The 12,507-nt window shown below is 40.9% G+C and overlaps 1 long non-coding RNA gene across 1 annotated transcript in view; it reads right to left on the bottom strand.

Moving 5' to 3' along the window:
- LOC309350484 overlaps positions 1–10,132 on the bottom strand; it is a 31,154-nt gene extending 21,022 nt beyond the window's left edge. The window contains exon 1 of the long non-coding RNA XR_014160425.1: positions 9,968–10,132. This is a non-coding gene — a long non-coding RNA (uncharacterized lncRNA). The remainder of the gene's footprint in view (positions 1–9,967) is intronic.
- Positions 10,133–12,507: the final 2,375 nt, after the last annotated feature.

The following is a 12,507-nucleotide window of genomic DNA, read 5'->3' as shown; positions in this document are numbered from 1 at the left end:
AAAGGGTAGGTTAACAATGGGATAAATAAAGGAGAAGATGTCCTTGTCCCTCCACTTCTCTTTAAGCTCTTGTGAATTTAACAGTTTTGTACACTCCAAATACTGCAAGCTTTCTCTCTCTCTCATAATCCAGAATAATTACTGGTTTTAGCAAGAGGATGGCTTGATTAAGTGCATTTTGAGACATGTTTATTCCTTCTGCTCCTTTTCATGTTTTATACATTATGGATGTTTGTGGTATTGTTTCCCTGTGATGTTCTGTTAAAAGAATACTGTGGAATCTAGCTGTGTGCCATCAATTTCATTTTCTCCCCAGACAGGCATGGTATCTGACAAACAATTCTGCTTTGGGTGAGAGGAATCTCAGAGTGTCTTGATTTCTCCTGCTGCATGCACAGGTGGCCGACACATTTGATGAAAAGTGTCCAGCCACAAGGCTGGGTTCAATTAAGAACCTCAGAAAGCCATGGGGTCTCACGCTGTAGATCAAGTCACCTACCAGAGTGCTCACCAAGCTGAGTGCTGATATGTGCTAACCACAATACCAAAGATAATCCTTGACAACCACAGTGGTTATTATACCTTGTTCACGTTTGTGGGCATGGAGCAGAGTTAGACTCCCTCTATGCAGCCTGTTGAAATCAATCTGTGGAGTCCTTTGTGTTTTCTTAGGGTTGCAAGAATTTACCACCCAAAGAGATGAAGGAAGATATGCCTGGACTCTTCAGTTTGAGGAACAATGCAGAGATGTTTGGCTTCATGGCAAAACAAAACAAAACCCAATTAAAAGGTGTGGCTTAGACTTCCGGTCGGCGCCAGCGTCTTAATGGCGGTCTTTGCCTCGAGCTCCGAGGCAGGACTGCTTCACGAGTTCGGGTCTGACCCGCTACGGCGAGCGGGGGACCCCTAAAATCACAGGCGCAGAAGCCTGTGGACAAGGAGATTCGGTGGGCACCTTTGCACCCCCCGGTATCACAAAGGAGTCTTTTTAAAGGCTCCGGAGCGGCATCGGGTGTGAGTGCGGTGCTGAGGATCGCAACCCAGCTCGTGGAGTGAAGCCGCGTCGCCATTGACGGAGAGCGCCGATTCCTTCCTGAAATTACCGATTGGCAACAAACCTGTGAGTAGGAATTACAAAATATTAAAAACGGACTATTTTTAAGAAGATTTGGCCGAAAACGGGAAAGGCAAAAATTAAGGAAGTCAGCCTCCCGGAACTGCACGATTAACGTAGCAATGAAAAAACTTGCTGTATTTAAAAGGAACGTCTTGGTTGAACTTTGCTAAACCCCGACATTGAAAGGACCTTCCCCCCACGAAGCGGGAGTAGGGGGGAAGGAAAAATTGGCTCAATTTAAACCGCTAGAAGAAGTAAATTGTGAACGGAAACTCTCCGCTGCCGATACCTTTGATCAGGCTGCCTGAACGGAGAGCGCTTGAAACGAACTGTCAAAAAGAGAGGACTGTGGATACAAAGTAAGAATATATCTGGAACATAATAACGGGACCTTACTTAGTAGATCCAGACTTTTAAATTGCAACAAAGTAAGACTTTGGGTTGAATTTTATTTATCTTGGGACATTGTATGGCTACTTGCTTCACTGTTTTTTTTTTTTTTGTTATTCCGGCTTGGATACAATTTCCCCCTCTAGAGGACTAAAAGAGAGACTGCAGCATTGAAGTAAAGAACTGGGATTTTCCACTTGTAACTTTCCTGTGAGAACGACCTTGAGTTATGAGCACGCCACTTGATGAAATATCAACAAGAAGTAAAACAAAGCAAGCTCAAAAGCAGGCTCAGAAAAGAACCTCTATATCAGGAGCAGCAGCTGGACAAGAGAGAGTAACAACAGCATCAATGGATTCTATGACACAGGCACTGCTCAAAATAAATCAATCTTTGGAAGTACTCACTAAGCAATCTACAGAAAACTCCAAGAAGTTGACAGAATTAACAACAAGACTCGACTTGAACACAACGACTATATCGTCTAACACAGAGTCTATAAATCGTTTGATACAAGAAAGTACCGAAACAAGGAAAATAGCTGAATCTGCTAAAATTACTGCCGAGGAAGTCAAGGGAAAATATGTACCTATTGCAAAGAAGGTACATGAACATGATGCAACCTTAGCTCTTATGGAACTGGAGAGGAAAGGCAAAAATCTGAAATTGAGATTGGTACCAGAGGAGGAAGAGGGCAACCTTGGGGAATTTCTCACAGATAAATTTCAGGAATTTTGGACTGACGAACTAGAAGGAGAAGAAGATGAATTCGTAATAACTACAGCCTTCCGGATTGGCAGAAAGCAAGGCAAGAAACCAAGGGATTGCCTAATCACCTTAAGATCCAAGGAAGAAAGAGATAAAATATTGAACCTACATTTCCAGAAGGCATTGATTATCAAGAATTCTCAAATACAGATTTATAAAGATATCCCTAAATATTTTTTGGAGGTGAGGACTCAATTTAAAGATTTAGTGGATTTGCTGAAAAAAAACAATACTCCATTCAGATGGGAGTTCCCACAAGGGCTGTCCTTTAACTTCAAAGGGAAGAAAATCAAAATAAAAACAATTCAAGATAAGGAACACTTTTTGGAGAGAAACTTTGAGGATTTTCAAAAAGGAACTGTGACTGAGGGAGAAATACCAGATATTGCAAACTTATCATTTGGACTGAACCCGGCACCGACTAAAGGTACTGGAAAAAAATCTAACGATGGGGGAAAAAGATAGCTTTCAAAGGGAAACTGGTTTGGAGATAACAAAAAAGGTGAAATATCTGGGGGTGAATTTAACATCCAAAAATATGAACCTGTTTAAAGACAATTATGAGAAATGTTGGTTAGAAGTGAAGAAAGATCTTGACACATGGTCTAGATTGAGATTATCCTTGTTAGGCCGAATTGCTGTTATTAAGATGAATGTATTGCCGAGATTGTTGTTTCTGTTCCAGACATTGCAAATTATAGATAAGATGGATTGTTTCAAGAAGTGGCAGAAAGATATATCTAAATTTGTCTGGCAGGGCAAAAAACCCAGAATAAAATTTAAGATTTTAACTGATGCAAAAGAAAGGGGGGGTTTTGCGCTGCCGGACTTAAGACTTTATTATGAAGCAGCAGCTTTTTGCTGGTTGAAGCAATGGCTACTTCTTGAAGACACAGATATTTTAGACTTGGAAGGGTATGATAACAATTTTGGCTGGCATGCATATCTATGGTATGACAAGGCAAAGATATACAAAGGTTTTAAAAATCATATTGTCAGGAAAGCTTTATATAATGTTTGGAATCGATATAAGGATTTGTTGGAAAATAAAACACCCAGATGGTTGTCACCAATGGAAGCTAGAGTGGTAAAAAAACTTAATATGGACTCTAATTGGCCAAAATATAGTGAAATTATAGAATATGATGGTGAAAAAGTTAAATTACAGAGCTTTGAGAAATTAAAATCTAAAGTTCGAGACTGGTTACATTACTATCAGATAAATGAAACTTTTAAGCAGGATAAGAAACTAGGATTTCAGAAAGAGAGGTCAAAATTGGAAACAGAACTGTTAGAGACCAATACTAAGAATTTGTCTAAAATGTATAACTTGTTGCTGAAATGGAATACACAGGATGAAACAGTTAAATCAGCAATGATTAAATGGGCACAAGACTTAGGTCATGATATTATGTTTGCTGACTGGGAACAGTTATGGACCACAGGACTTAAATTTACGGCATGTAGTGCCTTGAAAGAAAACATAATGAAAATGATCTATAGATGGTACATGACTCCAGTCAAGCTTGCAAAGATATATCATTTGCCCAGTAACAAATGCTGGAAATGTAATGAATGTGAAGGAACTTTTTATCATCTTTGGTGGACCTGCCCAAGGGTTAAAGCCTACTGGGAAATGATCTATAATGAAATTAAGAAAGTCCTTAAGTGGACATTTGTAAAAAAACCGGAGGCTTTTCTCTTGGGCATGGTCGGCCAATTGGTACCAAAAAAAGATAAGATCTTTTTCATGTATGCAACTACAGCAGCAAGAATACTCCTAGCAAAGTATTGGAAGATGCAAGAACTACCTACTCTGGAAGAATGGCAGACGAAGGTGACTGAATTTATGGGACTGGCAGAGATGACCGGCAGAATCCGTGATCAGAGGAAGGAGACGGTGGAAGAGGACTGGAAAAAATTTAAATCATATCTTAAGAACTGTTGCAAAATTTCGGACTGATAAAATGTCAAGGGTTAAGAAATAGAGAATTATAGTTGGAAATATTTAAGTTAGGAAAATAATGAAGGAAATCAAATTTTGAAAAGGAATGAAGGATTGCTAAAAATTTTGGACACAGGGGTGCAGTGAAGGGGAGGCATGGGGAAGTCATGTATTGTTTGTTTGTTTGTTTAATTTTGTGTTTTTTGTTTTATGAAAATTAATAAAAATTATTTCAAAAAAATAAAATAAAAGGTGTGGCTTAGGAAACTATGGCTGCAACCCTAAATACACTTATCTGGGAGTAAGGTAGGGTAAAGGACCCCTGGACGGTTAAGTCCAATCAAAGGTGACTATGGGGTTGTGGCGCTCATCTCGCTTTCAGGCCAAGGGAGCTGGCGTTTGTCCACAGACAGCTTTCCAGGTCATGTGGCCAGCATGACTAAACCGCTTCTGGCACAACGGAACACCATGACGGAAGCCAGAGCACATGGAAACACCGTTTACCTTCCCACCACAGTGGGAATAAGTAAGACCCTTTGAACACAGTGGGATTTACTTCTGAGCAGGCGTTCACCGTATTGCACTGTCATATGGCTATTTAATATTTTCCAGTAGAGCAAACCACAGAAACAAAGGCAAAAAAAATGACCCCTGTTTCCTCCAATGCAATTTCCAAAACCAGGGTAATTATATTTTCTGAGTCATTTGCCTTTATTGTTCCTTAAAAACTCATCACCTCATCCGGCCTAGAACCACCACTTTTCTGCCGCCCAGAAAAGAACAGGGAATTAAGTTATGTCTGTGGATTTGCAGCCATGTCGGAGGGCCTCTTATTACAGCTGGAAGCCTATTGTCATTGTGTGGATTCATCACAGCTGTTTGTGGTGCAGAACAAGCCTCCATTCAAATTTCATCCTTGAATCCTTGCCCCTTGCAAATCCAACGCACTATGATGTGTAGCTACATGCTCCCTAAACCTTTTTTCCATGCTTTATTTGACTATGAGCCTGCGGGCAGGGACCTGTCTGCTTTAATCATCTATACTATTTAATTAGTAGATGCTTGAGGTGCTATTAATATATGGTATCCTGGATACCCCTTTGTGAATGTTACAATGAATACATTTTTCCTAGGTTCACCTATGGATGAGGGTGAAATTTTGTTTGGTCCACATTTTTATGTGAATCTGCCTATTTCACACCTCCCAAAATGATATGTTAATGAAAACACTGTTTCTTTTGAAATCCGCCCTTCTCTGAATTTTGTGATGCAGTTCTCCAACCATATAATATATACACAATGCATGTGTTATGAGAAAAGGAACACAAAAATGCATATGCTATTAGTGAAAATAACATCAGAATTGCTTTACATTTGGAGAAATTGCTTGCAGAATTGTGCACATTAGGCAAAATCCCACACAAAATGTGTACGAGGAAAAAACCATTTCATTTCATTTCACTTTTGATTTGTATACCTTCTTCCTATTTTACAATACCCAAGGTACATCTGAAGAAACAATCCATTAGAATAGTATAGAATAATATTAAATACCAGCTTATAAAAATTAAACAGATATCCACTCTTAACAATTATAATAAATAATTTCTAAACTATAATCAATAAAAACAATGGGAAGTCACAGTGCATAAAATAATGCAATACAAACTGAGCAGCAGAGACTGGAGGGTGGGGCAAGGCAGGTGGAAGGTGGCCTTGCCTGATGAAGTCTCTCCCCTCACAGCTCTTCCTCCAGGCACAGCTCCCTTATGAGGACTCCCAGGACTGGAGGGTGGGGCAAGGCAGGCATTAAAAAGCATCCATTAAAACATCCATTAAAATGTTGATGAACTCCCATGAGAGCTTTAAAACAAACAGCAACCTCAGTGTTCCTAATTCCTGATGTGGTAATGTGCCGAATGGGAATTAAGATTGGAAAAAATGAGAAACCGATAAAAACCAAAACTGAACACCCTCATCTTACCTAGTTTTTATTATACACTTGTACCTTGGTTGTCGAATGCCTTGGTACTTGTACGTTTCGGCTCCCAAACGATCGAAACCCAGAATTGAGTGTTCCAGTTTTTGAACATTTTTTTTAAAGCCGAACATCCGATGAGGTTTCCACTATTGTTTCCAGCACGCCTGCACAATCGGAAGCCGCGCCTTGGTTTCTGAATGTTTCGGAAGTCGAAAGGACTTCCGGAACGCATTCTGTTCGAAAACCAAGGTATGACTGTATTGGCTTCTTACTTTTTATCCTTTTTGGTTTATTATATTCTTAGTATTTAAGGTTTTCAAAGTCCTACTCAAAAAAGAGCTGCTGAAATTATTATACACAGTAACTTATGTTCGTTAATATCAGTGTGTCTGAGTAGAATTTAACTGACCATAACTTCATGACTTTGCATATATATATATATATATATATATATATATATATATGCAGGTTTTGGTGTCCTCGGGTGTCTTCCCGTGTAAAAGTTGGGGTGTCTAGGCGACGTTTCGACGAGGTCTCACTCGTCATCTTCAGGCTGGTGCTTTCGGCTTCTTGTTACTGGAACAGAGCAGGATCTCAGTGTTTGAGTTCCTATAAATACTGTAGAGGGGGTGTGGTGTATAGCCTCCAATGTTCTGGGCAGAGAGGAAGTTCCCAGGCTAGTGTGCCTTTTCTTCTTTTGTTCCTTAATTACTTGAGAGATATCTTGAGTGATTTCTTGAGTGATATCCTGAGTACCACTTAGGTGGGTCATTAGGTGGGGATTAGTTGTTAAAGTCTTTGTGTCTTGACCTCTTGAACTTTGTGAAGAGTTTTCCTGAGAAGATGGCTGTACTGTACTTAGTTGTGCTCTGGCTTGGCTTCGTGTATAGGGGCGAGCTGTGGTTTCGTGGCTTGTGTCAGCCAGATCTGTGTAGGGATTGCAGGGGGGTGCAGCATCCGGAGGTGCCACCATGGATTGGCTACTGGATGGTGTCTGTAATTCATCTGTGGAGAGGGTCTGGGTTTGGGTCTGGTGTGGTTGATTGGTGTTGGCGTTCTGTGTGCCTCTGGATCTGGTGTCAGTTTTTGTGGGGAGGGCTAATTTCCAGATGTCTGGCAAGCGGGATGTGTCGTCACGCTTGTTCATGTTGTGAGGGTGTTTCTCTATCTCGATGGCTTCCATGATTATTCTCTTGTGGTGATGTTCCGTGTTAAAGAGCAATTTGGAATCTGCAAAATTAATTTCGTGTCCTGTTTCTTTCATGTGTTGGAAAAGAGAGGAAGTTTTTTCTTCTTTTTTGACGGCATTCTTGTGTTCTGCGATACGTGCATTTATTCGTATAAAATTAGCAAAATCCTCCATAAACACAATATCAAAACAGCCTTTTGCACCAACCAAAAAATAGCCAATATCCTCAGAAACCCCAAGGATAAAATCCAGTTGGAAAACCAAGGGATCTATGAAATACCCTGCAAAGTCTGCCCAGCCACGTACATTGGACAAACAAACAGACGAATAAATGCACGTATCGCAGAACACAAGAATGCCGTCAAAAAAGAAGAAAAAACTTCCTCTCTTTTCCAACACATGAAAGAAACAGGACACGAAATTAATTTTGCAGATTCCAAATTGCTCTTTAACACGGAACATCACCACAAGAGAATAATCATGGAAGCCATCGAGATAGAGAAACACCCTCACAACATGAACAAGCGTGACGACACATCCCACTTGCCAGACATCTGGAAATTAGCCCTCCCCACAAAAACTGACACCAGATCCAGAGGCACACAGAACGCCAACACCAATCAACCACACCAGACCCAAACCCAGACCCTCTCCACAGATGAATTACAGACACCATCCAGTAGCCAATCCATGGTGGCACCTCCGGATGCTGCACCCCCCTGCAATCCCTACACAGATCTGGCTGACACAAGCCACAAAACCACAGCTCGCCCCTATACACGAAGCCAAGCCAGAGCACAACTAAGTACAGTACAGCCATCTTCTCAGGAAAACTCTTCACAAAGTTCAAGAGGTCAAGACACAAAGACTTTAACAACTAATCCCCACCTAATGACCCACCTAAGTGGTACTCAGGATATCACTCAAGAAATCACTCAAGATATCTCTCAAGTAATTAAGGAACAAAAGAAGAAAAGGCACACTAGCCTGGGAACTTCCTCTCTGCCCAGAACATTGGAGGCTATACACCACACCCCCTCTACAGTATTTATAGGAACTCAAACACTGAGATCCTGCTCTGTTCCAGTAACAAGAAGCCGAAAGCACCAGCCTGAAGATGACGAGTGAGACCTCGTCGAAACGTCGCCTAGACACCCCAACTTTTACACGGGAAGACACCCGAGGACACCAAAACCTGCATTCCTGTACCCGTGAAAATCTACGAAAGCATATATATATATATATATATATATATATATATATATATATATATATATATATCATTAGCAGTACAGCCCTATGAGTGTTTCCTCATATCATTCCTGACCATTGACCATGCTGGTTGGGGCTAATGGAAGCTGGAGTCATCTGGAGGACCACTGGTTAGCCACTCTGATCTTGAGTTTCTACATAAAAAGACGTCTAGAGTTAAAAACAAGATGAATAACCTATTTTAATTTATTTATTATATTTATACCTCCACTCCACACCATAGAACTCACAGGCTCCCAAAGCCATGAACAGCATATTAACAGAAAAGAAACAATATAAGTACAATAAATAAATCAAAACAATATAAAACAATGCAATCATCAGATATCCACAAATAATATTTGTGAGCTGTATTCATGCAATTACCACCCACCCACATCTCCCCAGCATTTCACCTGCCTCTTGGAGGCCATATTAAGTCAAAACTTCCTCACCTCTGGCTGCTCCAAACTCTCACCTAGAAGCAAGCCCATCTACAACCACATGGGGCTGTGCCCTTGCCCTCATCACATTCTGAAGAGGCAACTCGAAGGTCAGACACTCCTTTAGTGTTGTCACACTGAGGCTAGATGTTGCACTTCTTCCTCAACTTGTATCACCTCAAGCCCAATACTTTTCAGCAAGCACCACAGAAACAACCAGCTGAGAGTCAAATGATGTATGTCAACAGATGTGAATCAGCCTTATAGCCCAGTCCTTGATCCAGAATTATGTTTGCAGACCTACGCTATTCTGCCACGTGTACCAGAATCTTTGGAAGTGGTTGAGTGCTATCATTTGACAAGTGGAGAGGGAGAGGGGACAGGGAGGTTGACGCAATGCAAACACTCTAGCAGGAGCTCCAGATTGACTTCACCAGTGCATTTGCACTGCACAACCTCTCTGCCACCTCTCTCTTCTCCCTCCTGATAAGCAACAGTGACCCACCTGCTGGGAAGCTAGCCCCACTCAGCGAGCCACTTCTGATGCTGCACATGCTAAAGACCCAGAAATGCTTTTCCTCAGCAAAGCTCATGCATTGTGTGTTTTCAGGTCATAGCCCTTGGACCAGCAATCAAGCTGAAACTATCTTGAGATACTTTATAAACACTTTTAAAGCCTTTGTTATACTATTTTTGTGACCCAACCAACTCTATGATACAGATATCTTGGACAAATATTTGTTCAGTTTAGTCTGAGGACAATGCAGCAGCAAAAGTACCCCCACTCCCCAAAAGAAACACCTATCCTCATAGGGGAAAAGCCCCACACCCTTGGCATTCCTTTAAATGCATTTAGAAAAAGAGAAAAGAAAATGAACTCACACTTTGACTAGGTTTAGGCAAACTTTCTGTTTAAAGGTCCCAGACTGCATGTCCATTATATGCATCCAACTCTTTATTATGTTCTGCTGCTGTAACAGGAAAAACACAACACAACATGTCAAGAGAAGCTAAGCCTTTCTCCCTCCGTGTAAACACTTTCACACTATCCTGTTACATTTCTACGAGAATGTTATTACACGAATATCAATAATTTCCTTTTTGTTTCCTAAGGTAAACACACAGCTGCCTTAGCAATTTTAAGTGCTCTTGGGAGTTATTGTGATGAGTCCTCCTGGAAAAAAGAAAAGCAGAAGACCAGCATCTCAGCTGTTGGAAATTTGCATCCTTAATACTGATGTCAACAGAACAAACCTGATATACACCAGCTAAGGTCCTGGACCAAGTTTCTTAACATGTAATGAACTTGTTTAATTTGTAGAGCCATTTTTAGAAAACTATCTCAGATGGCCTTTCTACAATTTTCAGACAAAGCGCTATTGTAGAACTCCTTCCCAAGTGAATATTCTTACATCAGTTTTTCAAAAGGTAGGCAGGCAGAAAACACCTGAGGATGTGCATCTTTGTAATGCTGGTTCAGTATAAAGCTTGCTCATTAGGAGTCCACATGAAGCATTTATGTAGTGAAAAGCTTCTAGTGACTGTATGAACTAATATGGCCTGCACTCCCTGGGTGGGGGGGAGCCCATTCCAGCCTGCTTCCTTGTCCTGGGCTGCTACTTCTTGAAGCCAGACATTTCTAAAGAGCGCAGAGCTTATGGGCCAACAAGCATACAGTACTGAAAAAGAGCTAGAAAGGTGCCGCTTGTGTGTGACCATAACCACTTATCAGAACTAAGAGCTATTTCAGTCACTCAGAGGCTTCCAGCCACATGGAGGATGTAACTATTTAGGGCTCCTGTGTCAATTGGGTTTTAGAGTTATGCCTGAAACTCGTGTTTCAGAAAGCTTCTAAGACTTTCTTTTTTAATCCATATATCTCAAATTTGTCATTGACTTTTATGGCATATTCATCCTGAGCTACTTCCCCACAAGTATTTTTAAAATGCAGTCAGGGAAATATAATGGCAGATGCAGCCCTGAATAGCTCCATTGATTCCAATGGGATTTCTCCAGAAAAAGTGATTTGAAGACAGTGGTCCAAGATCCATCATTTGTAATGCAACTTCCCTGCTACCAAGTACAGGCAAAAATGTTAATGATTTGTGCAGAAAATGTCAGACTGGTGTGATAGATAGCTGGGACTCCTAGTGTTCTATCTTCAGCAACTTTGACAATGGAGGAAAAGAAAGATACTGTGCATAGTTTTCAGGTGTGAAATTTTATTTAGCTATTTTACAAAGTTCTCTGACACCTCCTGAGATTCAGAAGCTTGACATCTGTTTTGGTTCCTCGATGGAGTGTTGATTTAGCAGACTAACAAAAGATTAAAAAGGGGAGGGCGAACACATTCTGAAGAATACGTTGGTTACTGGAATTGTAGACACACTTGCTTATGGGAGCAGGAAATATGATGATATGATTTCCAGACAAATAGGGTCATCAACCACAGGTGAGGGTTGGGCTTTGGGAAACGAGGCTGGACTTTTGAGACTGTGCAGAATCTTCTGCTTGCATGTGCACTACAGGGGGAAAATTGCTCTTCTCTGGACAGGTTCCTTAACAGATGTGCCTTAGTACATCATCTGCACTACTGAGAAACCAAAATACATCTGGCGATTTAAACATCTTTATATAGTTGCATGATTTATTCAGAAAGTATGGCTGAAGCTGTAGAAAGCTGAAGAATTCCATGTAAATAACTCGACAAGAATCTCAACAGAGATAATAACCCATGAAACTGAAAATTAGACAAAAGTGCTGTTGTTTGCTACAGAAATATTTTAAGGTCATTACATATAACGCAGCCTCCTATTTACATTCTGCTATTTTGGTATTTCCCTTACAGTCAAGGGATTTGAATAAACCTGCAGTCTCTGTGGGTTATAGTTATGTACTGTTTTATACATACTAGAGAACTATAAGCCTGCAGGCTGAGATAACTGCACTATAAACATATATTTTATGAAATAATACCTTTAACATATGTTAGTTGAGAGAGAGAAGAGAAATCTATTCTTCCATGTAGATTTCAACCTAAGCCGCTACCCATATAAATGTTGTAGGCTTCCATTAAGAAATTGGCTTTTCATAAGGGTGAGGTGAAGGGTTCAGGTTGCCCACCTTTTGTACCAACTGTGCATTGTTGTTGTTTAGTCGTTTAGTCGTGTCCGACTCTTTGTGACCCCATGGACCAGAGTACGCCAGGCACTCTTGTCTTCCACTGCCTCCTGCAGTTTGGTCAAGCTCATGTTGGTAGCTTCGAGAACACTGTCCAGCCATCTTGTCCTCTGTCGTCCCCTTCTCCTTGTGCCCTCCATCTTTCCCAACATCAGGGTCTTTTCCAGGGAGTCTTCTCTTCTCATGAGGTGGCCAAAGTATTGGAGCCTTAGCTTCAGGATCTGTCCTTCCAGTGAGCACTC

The sequence above is a fragment of the Podarcis erhardii genome, assembly GCF_964252035.2.
Source record: "Podarcis erhardii genome assembly, chromosome: 9".
Taxonomy (NCBI): domain Eukaryota; kingdom Metazoa; phylum Chordata; class Lepidosauria; order Squamata; family Lacertidae; genus Podarcis; species Podarcis erhardii.
The sequence above is the reverse complement of the archived record's forward strand: the minus strand, read 5'-3'. Positions and strand labels throughout refer to the sequence as shown.